Source organism: Schistocerca cancellata, chromosome 2 (genome assembly GCF_023864275.1).
Source record: "Schistocerca cancellata isolate TAMUIC-IGC-003103 chromosome 2, iqSchCanc2.1, whole genome shotgun sequence".
NCBI classification, from domain to species: Eukaryota; Metazoa; Arthropoda; class Insecta; order Orthoptera; family Acrididae; genus Schistocerca; species Schistocerca cancellata.
In genome coordinates this window covers 834,916,359-834,928,318 of record NC_064627.1, presented here as the reverse complement: position 1 = coordinate 834,928,318, position 11,960 = coordinate 834,916,359, and the positions used below count along the sequence as shown (strand labels likewise).

The 11,960-nt window shown below is 43.0% G+C and overlaps 1 non-coding gene across 1 annotated transcript; it reads right to left on the bottom strand.

Annotated features, from left to right (window-relative positions):
- Positions 1-10,984: 10,984 nt before the first annotated feature.
- Positions 10,985-11,059, bottom strand: Trnas-uga (transfer RNA serine (anticodon UGA)). The gene has a single exon. It is a non-coding gene; the product is annotated as a tRNA-Ser (tRNA).
- Between the last annotated feature and the right edge of the window lie 901 nt (positions 11,060-11,960).

Here is an 11,960-nt window from a genome sequence, read left to right as displayed (position 1 = left end):
TAAACATACCAATTCAAAATTTAATTATTTATTCAATACCAGTTCTCTCAATAATTTATTACAGCCTCAAGACAACGAACTCACGACCTACGTGCTGTTTTCTGTGCAGAGAAGAACTGTAGAAGACTGCATGTTGGTGAATATTATTCAGAACTTATGCATTCCACTAAGGGCGTTGGAAGCAACTAATCACCTCGCATTTACAGAAGTTTTAATACAAATGAGATCAGTGACATGTCATCTATGGTAAAACAGAGGAGAGTTGAATGAGGGAAGTTTTTGAATGGATGGATTGATCATACACGCATAAAGCCCTCACACTATATCTCTCTCTATCTCTCTCTCTGTTTCACTTGCCGTAACATGTATGGGGAAGCACGTCTGTCGGCAATCATTGCTATGGAATGGTGCGCCAAGTTCCTTGCTGGTCGCGGTCCGACACAAGACGCTGGTCGATCTGGGAGACCAGCCTCATCCGTTGCAGACAACAACAAATGGGCGGTTGATGATGCGATTAGGGTGAACCGGTGCATAACGAATCATACTGTAACACCGAAAATGCAAGATGCATGGCTCCTGCTACCGATGTATATATATTTTAATTGTATGTAAATATTTGTAATTTAAATACTTTTTTTTAATAAGTAAGGACATTGCTTCACTGTATGTGTACATTTAGGTAGAAGTCTGTTGCCATTTTATTGTATTTATCTGTGTTTTATTGTGAAACTTATAAGCTCTGGGAAAAGCTAAAGGAACTGTTATTTGCATCGACTAGCAACGATAATAGCAGTGCTTGTGTGTTGTAAAATCTTTGGGTAGGGGGTGGTTGCGCAGAGCGCGCGGAGAGAGCGAGAGAGGGGTTCCAGCGCTTGTAGTGTGCGGAAGTGTGGTGTCAATGCTCCTGCAGTAGAGAGTACCATTTCGGCGGCATCATGTACGCGCGCCGGCCAGATGACTAGTAGCAGGAGGAAGGACAGTGGACGGGTGGAAGAGGCTGTATTAATTACGATTGCCCGTTCCTGTAATTAGCCGTGGCCCCACAAGATGCTACCGTCTTCAATAACAGCAGCAGTTCCAGCAACACAGATTCGTCGTCAGCTCCGAGTTTCGTTGCACGCACAGCACTGAAGTAAGACAGTTCATTGGTAGAAAGTATAACGGCTAACCCAGCAGCACAACTGAATGTGATTTGATTAATGAACTTTATTTCAATAACAATCAGTTAAATCCAGGGCGATTGTGTCCTCATTGCCCCCAGACATTGTTACCAAGCAGGGTCCTTGCTCCCTTTCTTCCTTATATGCTAACCGAAGTTTGAGAATCTATCACTGGAAAAAATCCAAATCTAAAGAAAATGCACAAATTAAAGAGTGCGGAAGTTTTATTTATTTTACATATAGTTTGGAGCACATGGCAGTTTGCTTCGGTACGTATTCTAGTATTTAATTCTGTTCAAGTCAGTAAAAAAGGCTCAGTTGTTCAGACAATAATATGAAATCCAATTTGACAATTAAGTAACTGCAAAGTAAAAAGTGCTTGCCTTTCTCTAAATTTCTTTGATGATGTTATGTTGAGGTCTCTGAAAGTCATTGTTCATGTAACGAAGTTCAATACTAACATACAGTTTAAGTGCATATTTTCAAATCATTACTCGATTGCCTTTTACAGAATTTAATGACAAACTTAACGTAAAAGTGACTTCTCAGTTTTCTTTATCATTACATACTCAGTAAAAATTAGTGTTAAAAAACGTGACAACCTTCAGTTGCCATATCAGTGTTTAATAATAAATGTTTTTCTTTCCCATCATCTTGTACAAGATTTGGATGCAAATCGCCCTTAGTGGGTTGGCGACCGAAATTATTTCCTTTTCGTTCATTAGTGTAACTTTTGGATTCATGAACAGTGGTACCCCTTTTCTGTCCAGTGTTGTTCGTGAGTGAATGCACAAAATAACTGTCATTTTTCCAAGTTGTAGCCCTGTTCTGTTTAATTACTTTTTTTATTTTTAGTAGACTTTTCTATCACGAAGATAGGTTGTACACTTTCCCCCTACTTATCGTTATTACTTCTTCGGGGAAGATAGCCTTATCCAATTAGAAAATTTCCATTAGGTATACACGCGATTCACGGTCATATTTTATATCGGAAGCAGGATAGGCCGATTAGTAAGGGGGAGGTTACAGCACGCTAGCAAACGACCTCGACATCAGCCTTGGTAGCAAGTAACACATTATTCAGCAAGAGTTAGGCTACCACAAGATCTGCAGCCAGTAGATACCCCAGGTGTTGAAAGCAAACCGGATGGCAGTTTGCCTGGAGCACATGATGCAACTCGTTCCTTGAGAGCATTGTTGCAGGCGACGGAAGCTGGTGTCACCACTGGGAACCAGTGTCGATAGCGTAGACGATGCAGTGGTGTCATCCATCGCGCCTCCTCCCAAGAAGTTCAAGAGCCAGCCACATGATGTACAGGTGATGCTCACCCTGTTCTTTGATTGCTGGGGCCCATTGCTTATTGATTTCAAGGAAACTAGTGTCTCTATCACTGGGGAATGTTACTGCGCAACGCTGAAGAAATTACAGCGTGCAACTAAGGCAGAATGTCCGTGAAAACTGCTGCTTCCCCATAAGGCCCTGTAACACCGAAAATTGAGATAAAATACCTTCGGCACCATCAAAACCTTTTCGCTGATTCATATCCGTGCATAGGTTCTACTGTACTTCTAATTCTGAATCTTTAAGCTTTATTACAGATACTAGATTTAATATGTAATGAATGTAATAGTGTATTTATTTGTGAATGTGTATAATTGATTGCAATTATAAATGGCTAAATGGCTCTGAGCACTATGGGACTTAACATCTGAGGTCATCAGTCCCCTAGAACTTATAACTACTTAAACCTAACTAACCTAAGGAGATTACACACATCCATGCTCGAGGCAGGATTAGAACCTGCGACCGTAGCAGTCGCGCGGCTCCGGACTGAAGCGCCTAGAACCGCTCGGCCACCGCGGCCGGCTGTAATTATAATGCAGATATTGTAAATTGCTGGGTAATCGCCAAGCGAACTTCACTTACATGCATCGACAGCAATGACGAAATGGCAGTAGCTGTGTCATTGTTCATCTCTGCGCATGGAGACTCTTTGTCGTGCTGCGAGCAGAGAGAACAGAGCGGAAGTTTTTGTTGGGCACTCCCACAGACGCGATGTGCTGTTATGATCATTCCATTGTGGGTGTAGGCGCACCTACATCGTTAACCACGTGAGTATTGAGGGCACTGTAGGACAGGCAGAGGAAGCTGCAATTCTAATTATTGCCTGTCCCAAAATTATCCGTGACTCTGGAGAGGACCCGTGGTTCTCAACCAGCAGAAGCAACAGCAGCAGCTCAGCATTGTCGCCGGCTACATTCTTCATCGTCCGAACAGCTACAACATCGTAACACTGCTAACTGACAGATTGTAAATAATGGTATACAGGAAATACCCAGTGGCATTTCTTTCACAAACTTTGAATAACTTCCTTGAATAGTAACTTGCAATAGTTAAAACTCGTAGGGCACCTGTGTTGGCATTGTCCTCAGACATTATTATGAAGCAGGGTCCCTTTCCTTTCCATGCAATCAGTGAATGCCCGTAAAAATATGAAACATTGACTAACTATATGCTGCCAGTTTTGTTTGTTTGCTACTGACCAGTTTCAGTCTAAATTTTGCTGCCTCAGTAACTCTTCATTCTCGTATTGCGTAACAGAGGCTTAACTTTACTCACTTGAAATTACGTAAAATTTCACTGGCAAAGCTAATAACTAAAGATAAAGCATAAATTAAGATTGCGCAATTTCATCTATCCTGTATTTAGCTTAGCGAGTGATTTCTGCTGGCATGGTACGTACTTTATGCTTCTTATGTTAAAAGCACATCAGTTGCTTATTTACTTAAAGTAAATTCAATTCAGTCTTGCAGCACTTAAAAGTAAATTTCTTGCCTTTTTTTTCCAAATTTTGCATTACGTTACGCTGAGGTTAGTGAATGCCATTTTGTTTAAATAACAAAATTTCAATTTCAGTTACAATCAGTCATTTATTTAACCAGCAACTCCATTTAACTTTGCTTTCAAAATTTAGTATTTCAGTTTAAGTAATTCCAAACTCAATGTTTTCTGATTAATTTATTTTCTCGTGAATTGTCGTGTTGTGGAAAAGCGTGATGACCTTCTTTTGCCACGCGAGTGATTATTGGCTTAATTTTCTTTGCCATTTCCTTTCTTAGAATTCTGGATATTTATTGCCCTAGTGGGTTGGCGACCGTTTAATTATCCTTTTTTTGCTAATCAGAATTTGTTTGTATTAAATATTACGTGGTACCCTTTTTCCCCTGTGTGGTTCGTGAGAAATTGCATTAAATTACACCCATTTCAAAATTATTATCAGCGTTTAGATTAGGTTTAGAATTGATTCTTCCTTCAGAAGGGTCTATTGTACACGTTTCGCCTATTGGCCGGGATTATTTTCCTTCGGTGACGGATAGCCTTACTCATTATTAAATTTCATCAGGCCTACGAGAGCACGGTCAATTACATTGTAATCCATTAGGCCGATTAGGAAGGTGGAGGTTACAGCCCGTCCCCATATAGCAAATGTCGTAACGCAGAAGTTACGCCAACACAGGCACCCACCCTATAGCGCATTCGAGCACCCACCCTATAGTCCTGATTTCTCCCCATGAAGTTATCACTCACTCCATCCCTTAAAAAAGGCCTTGAAGGGTTGACGATTGCTTTCGGACAAGGATATGCAGCAGGCAGTTACGGACTTCTTCAAGCAGCAGGACACGGTACTGTAGCAAACGGGTATCTTCAATCTGGAGGTGGGACGACTGCCTCAATGTTCACGTGATTTTGCCCGATTGGCATACCAATTCTCGACTTACGACCTTCGAACGGAAACTTTTTGATCGCCATTTAGACTTGGAGCAAGTTTCTAAAATTAACTGGCCGAAGCGACGCGCAAAGTAAACTTGCGCAAGTTTTTGCTCTAATGTAAACATCTCAGCAAGTGCTTGCAGAAGTTGCTTGCTAGTTGACAGACGCTTTTAGAGACTGGGATTAAGGCGCAGGGAATCAGACGGAGACGGTTGGGCTGAGTTGAGCAGTCGGCAGGTGGCAACCGCTAATCGAGTGTGTAAGCAGCGAGGTGGGGAAGGGGAAGCACTTTCCACGGCGCCGGCTGCGTTCCACATCCGGGCATTCCAGCCGCCTGCCGCCTCTGCTCGCCGGCCGGCCTCCTTATTTCGAGGTCAGTGGGGCTTTGGCCGCGCCAGCCGATGGGCTCTGCCGCTCCGAGCATCTACCTCGCCCTCTGTTAACAACGCCATTACGTCAGCGCACTCGATATCCACAAGTTCATGTTGCTGAGGCCATGCGGCGCGAAGTGATGTGTCGAACGCATTGACACTGCGCCCTCGTTGCGTGGCAATACCTTGTGTGTACCTAAAAGCTGAAATTCAGATTCTGTTCTGCCAGACAACATGAGAGTTTCACTCCGACATTTTTCGATTCCGGGCTCTATGAGTGCTTCCTTGCCTTTATACTACACCAACATTTGCAAAATTTACAACATTATTGTGGAACTAGGAAGAAATAAGTACAAAAATAGTGATATTGGGTACCTCTCAGAACAGTGCAAGACTGTTGAATCGATGCAACTACACAGCTGCACGTTAACACTAACCTTTCACCTTTTATTTTCTACAATAACAAACTCCGTTTTTCACATTTTTCTCCAAACTTCGTGACCTTTCATCATTTCCTCGATCTCTGACAACAGTGTACCACAATTTACTGAATTTCCCTGACGTGATGGAATTTCGCGACGTGGATGATGATGTTTGGTTTGTGGGGCGCTCAACTGCGTGGTTATCAGCGCCCGATTTCGCGACGTGTACCTGGAATAGCGGGACGGGTGAACTGAACCCTGGCGTAACTTCTTTTCAAATATTGCGTTTCTCATAACTGCAAAAGTACAGGGCGGTTATACTCAAAACTTCGCTACTTGAGAGGATCCCCGTGAGAAACGAGTAATTGTAGGTCAATGAAACTTTGTGGAAATATTTGTAAGGACACGAGGAAGATATAACGGATAAACCATTCAAAGAAACACATTTTAATTTCCTCGTGAGAGGGTAACATTTGTTAACCACGTAACGTATTTACGTTTCTTGTTACAAAAGTTGCTCAACGTGACGACCATCTCCGTCCACGACAGCCTGGAACGGCACTGGAGATACCATTTGCCAATTGTTCACAGCACTTTTCGAACGCTGGGCGTGGAATGTTCAGCTGTCGTGACACAGCTCGTGCACCGCTTGAAGGTCACACGTTCTCTGTCACAGCAACAATAACTTTTTCAGCTATCAGTGGCGCAATTGGCCAACGGCCCCTCCCAAGAGAAATTCCCAAATCGACAGTTAATTCGAACTTCCGACTCCTGTTCTTCAATCCCAGTGCGGAATGAGGACTTCAGTGTATTCCTTTGATGCACTGATACTCGTGAAGAGCAGCAATAGTATTGTTGTTGTTTTGATAAAACAGCTTTACGAGCAAAGCCCTGCCCACCGTGTCCAGACCTATGTTGACGGTCTGCAACTGTAATGCACACGGAAGTAACGGAAGTTTAATAAGAATCACCACTGTACTTGCGATGTATTTTGCTTTGATCAACAAGCCTTGAACATCGTAGCGTAACTTTTCAATCTTATATCGTTCACTCATGTTACTCGCTTCATAAGTTCGTTTCCTCGCCTGAAACAAGCGTTTTCTATTATTTCACGTCAGCATGGTCTTACCAATGAAGAAATATTGCGAACCCAGGAGAACACAGATACTGAATCAAATAGTCACTTATCGAATTCACTTTGTGATTCTCTGTCAGAGATAGCTGACGATGAAAGTAGAGACAGAGGAGTGAATCACCGTCAGCAGATGTCTCCTCATCTCAATTCCACAGCAATCTCAGCAGTCAACTGCCGCAACAATGAAAGTCGCAGCTAGAGATGGAACAGAATGCAATGCGTGTAACACGCCATCGCCTCGAAGAAGGGCTGCTCTGAACGTCCTGAAGGAAAGACGACGACCCATTGCATTTACCTTCCACCAGACGGATGACTCCATACTCAGTCTTCCGGCTTCTTTTTGATGAACAAATGCTGCGTATCATAAAATACACGCAGAATCAAATTCTCGCGACGAAATAAAAACACCACTTGGATGCACTTACCATATTTTAAACGGTCAAACCCAGGAAATATTACCATATTTTTGAGGCACAATTTCAGGAAATAGTTTTCAAATCACATAAAAATCTTAGCAGTTTACTGAAACATTAAACTTGATTTCTTCAGTTGTATATTTCATAAGACATAAATGGGTTATTTGTTTTAACTACATCATAAACTCCACAACAAGAAAGTTCTGAATTGATTTTAACATTCAGCAGACGTTTAACAGTAGATGCTGAAAGTCTGCCGTTTTCTGCGGATCAGATGTTCCCCACACTTGAAAAACTCTCTCAAATCGAGCAGATGTCTTTAACATCAACCTTTCCTTTACGTGTAACAGAAAATTCTCCAGTACATAGTGTACAATGAACACGTTCATTTTTACTGTCATTACACAGTTGAAAAATTTGTATTACTGTTGTGGGTTAACATTAAACACACACTTTCTTTTACCCACCGCTATACGATGAGACAAAAGCGGACAGAGATAAAATGAACAAAAACGTGGAGTCGAGTTGCTTCACGCACGAGAACAACATAAACACATTGCCCCCCATTGTGATACCAAATGACTGAGTGAGAAGCCACACCTCTCCATCGGTGTCAGCACTTTCTTCAAGGTCGGCTGAGTGGGGCACGCCCGTAAGATAACGGTCAAAACGCGATGTCCAACATCCAACATACATGTCCAACATACATGTCTAAAAATTTAAAAGAATCTTCGTCAGTCATATAATTCCCAAGCCCTGAACATTTCTGCAATTCCGTACATTTCCCCAGACAGTGATGGCTAATTCCGATTGTATAGTAAGCCTATAGGAGGTTCGAGTCCTTCCTCGGACATGGATGTGTGTGTTGTCCTTAGTGTAAGTTAGTTTAAGTTAGATTAAGTAGTGTGTGCGCCTTGGGACCGATGACCTCAGCACTTTGGTCCCATAGAAACTTAGCACAAATTTCCAAATAGTAATCCTATACTTGGATCGCATTTTTGGAGGAATTGGAGACGTTGATTGGTATCACGTACGCCTCAGGTGCTTTCTGCCAAACATGTTTCGTTGAATGTCCTTTGGTCGCGTTCTTGGGGATAAAATGGTGAGAAACAGATTCCGTAAACTTACCTGATTTCTCCGCTTCGTTGAGAAGTCATTTCGGGTTAACGCATCCCAGCTGACATGTTCACACTTTTGAAGTATGGAACAACTTCGCTCAAAATAACCAGCATTGTTAACACCCTGGTGAAACTGTAACAACTGGTGAGTAGTTACTTTCAAGAAAAGCAAGATCCAGGTTTACCCACTTTATGCCAAACAAACATGAAAAATGCGGATTCATGTTTTGGATAGCTGCAGATTTGATATCCAAATACATTTTCAATGCCTTCCCGTACCTTGGTGAGGCGGAAGGCCGACCAGACAACCAGCAATTGGGAAACCAGACAACCAGCAATTGGGAAAGTATGTCGTGCTTCGCCTCACATAATCGTTTATAATTCTTCTTCAACAGAAGAAAACGTTATTAGCTGGAACAATGACAAGATTCTGCGAGAAATCCTCAACTGCGTGATGGAAACAATTGTGTCTTACATTTTATCGTCATCTTGGAAAATGCCGATAAGCCAGAGTACAGCGTGAGAGTGTACCAAGAGGAGGAGGATAAAGATGTAATTATTCTCAGCAAAATACATCCAGAAGTATCAGCGAGCAAAGAAGGGGAAAAAAGTAGAAACTCTTATCTTCTATAGCACCACAAAGTGTGCTGTGGACGCCATTGACCAAATGATTCGTAAACATTCAGCTAAGGTTTCTTGCAGGAGATGGCCGATGAATGTATTTTATAATATCCTAGAAATATCCTAAACATGGAAGCAACAAATCCGTGGGTAATCTACAATTAAATAACCAAAAATAACCTGAAGAGGAAAGCTCCCATTTGCAGCTGGTAAATAAACTCACGAACTGAAAACAATAAAGAGTGAGACAGGAGCAACAAAACCAATCGAACAAAGAAGCGGCTATAGGACTGCTCGACTGCAAAAACCGGAAGAAGTGGCACAATGGAATGTGACAAGAAACAAAACCAACGACGTATGTCAGAAATGCAAAAATGCCGTCTGTAGAAAATGTGTACGAAATATACGAATAATCCGCTGAAACTATGGTATCAATGTTTAGAAACAAACAAGCGAAATGAATTAAGAAATGTTAGGAACCTTAGAAATACGTCACATTTCTGCGTAGAAATGAAACGTTTTGCGTCCAAAACAGTAATCTAAAAGTGTTGGAACTGCGAGGTAAGGCTTTGATTGAAATGCGTGTATGACATGGGAGTGAATTTAAAAAAAAAAATACCATCTCACTTTAACCATACAGTAGAATTTTTAAGGAAACCCTTTGACCAGATTCTGAAGACCACGCAGTAGTCGACCGAGCGCCTTTACCCATGTTCCGACCTTGGAGATGCTACCTCTCAACCAGACAGCTCCTCAGCTGGCATCACGAGGCCAAGTGTACCTCAGTCAAATCCTTCCGCCAAGAAAAATTCCCAGGCAGTACTGGGAATTTAACTTGGGTCCCCCACATGTCGACCATTCAGCTTCAGAGGCGGACCGGAAGGGTAGCAAATAACAAATCGGTAGAATACATTATTAAATTTTTAGTAGATTTGGGGGTGAATGGGTACGAAATTTAATGCACAGAATTCTATTTTGGGGCACATAGACCCCCAGCAAGGCAGTACTGCGCCCTGGGTTGCCTATCCCCGAGAGTACAGGTGCCACAACAACGCATACAAAACAGTTTCAGCACGGCAGTCACAGTAACAAGCCATATTCTGGAGAACATTTCTGGTCGCTACCACTGCAACTCCGGACGCTTGTCTCTCCAGCAGACAGCAGCAACACCACTCCTAGGAGGAGTCATTTGGCCGCAGATATACTGCACAGCAAAATTAAAGAATCACTCTTTCGAAACACTGTAATTGTCTCCCATTGCCACCTAAAAATCTGAGATTTGGTTCAAAGGTGCCGGCAATCCACTGTAATGGTGCAAAAGCTTGGCGCCCTGTGACGTCACCCTTGCTCTCGGCGTCGATTCACAACACATGCAAAAAAAAAAGATGTAGCTCAGGATGAACCCGTGGTCTAGGGGGTGCCGGCACGGTAGCTCAGCGTGTTCGGTCAGAGGGTTAACTGCCCTCTGTAATAAAAAAAACTGAATTAATCGATCAACAACGAACTTAAACGGATGTCTTACGACGTTCGCCCCGAGTAGATGCACCGAACAAAAGCGACCAAAATGAATTTTTTTAAAAAAAAAGGGGGGCAGGAGGTGGGGGGGGGGGGGGTAGTGTCTTTGATCCATAATCTAAACGTCTTCGGTCGCGGGTTCGAATCCCGCCGCTGCTTAAATTTTGATTAATAATCAGCATTGACGGATGATGACTTCCGGCATAAGAAGTCACCCTCATTCCGTCAACGACCTTGTCAAAGAGGGCGGAGGAGCGGACAGAGGTTCTGGCCACTCTCTTGCCCTTGTGGGAAACTGCCCCTAAAGGCGGAAGAATCAGCAACGATCAACGGCATGAGGATGCAGAAGGCAATGAAAGCCACTGTACTGTGCACGTAACGCGTATCCACAGGACATGTGGCCTGTAAGTGAAGAAGTGTCATGATGTGAAACTTCCTGGCAGATTAAAACTGTGTGCCGGACCGAGACTCGAACTCGGGACCTTTGCCTTTCACGGGCAAGTGCTCTACCAACTGAGCTACCCAAGCACGACTCACGCCCCAGTTTTAATCTGCCAGGAAGTTTCATATCAGCGCACACTCCGCTGCAGAGTGAAAATCTCATTCTGGAAACATCCCCCAGGCTGTGGCTAAGCCATGTCTCCGCAATATCCTTTCTTTCAGGAGTGCTAGTTCTGCAAGGTTCGGAGAAGAGCTTCTGTTAAAATTGGAAGGTAGGAGACGAGGTACTGGCAGAAGTAAAGCTGTGAGGACGGGGCATGAGTCGTGCTTGGGTAGCTCAGTTGGTAGAGCACTTGCCCGCGAAAGGCAAAGGTCCCGAGTTCGAGTCTGGTTCCGGCACACAGTTTTAATCTGCCAGGAAGTTTCATATCAGCGCACACTCCGCTGCAGAGTGAAAATCTCATTCTGGAAGTGTCATGATGATCTCACCACTGGCAAAATATTCCGGAATAGTCCCCCATTCAGATCTCCGGGAGGGGACTGCCAAGGGGGATGTTACCATGAGAAAAAGACTGAATAATCAACGAAAGGATAACGTTCTACGATTTGGGGTGTGGAATGTCATAAGCTTGAACGTGGTAGGGAAACTAGAAAATCTTAAAAGGAAAATGCAATGGCTCAGTCTATATATAGTACGGGTCAGTGAAGTGAAGTGGAAAGAAGACAAGGATTTCTCTTCAGGTAAGTATAGGGCTATATCAACAACAGCAGAAAATGGTATAAAGGGAGTAGGATTCGTTATGAAAAGGAATGTAGGGCAGAGAGTGTGTTACTGTGAACAGTTCAGTGACAGGGTTGTTCTTATTAGAATCGACAAACCAACACCGACAACGATAGTTCAGGTATACATGCCGACGTCGCAAGATGAAGATGAAGAGATAGAGAAAGGGTATGACGATATTCAAAGGGTAATACCGTATGTATAGGGG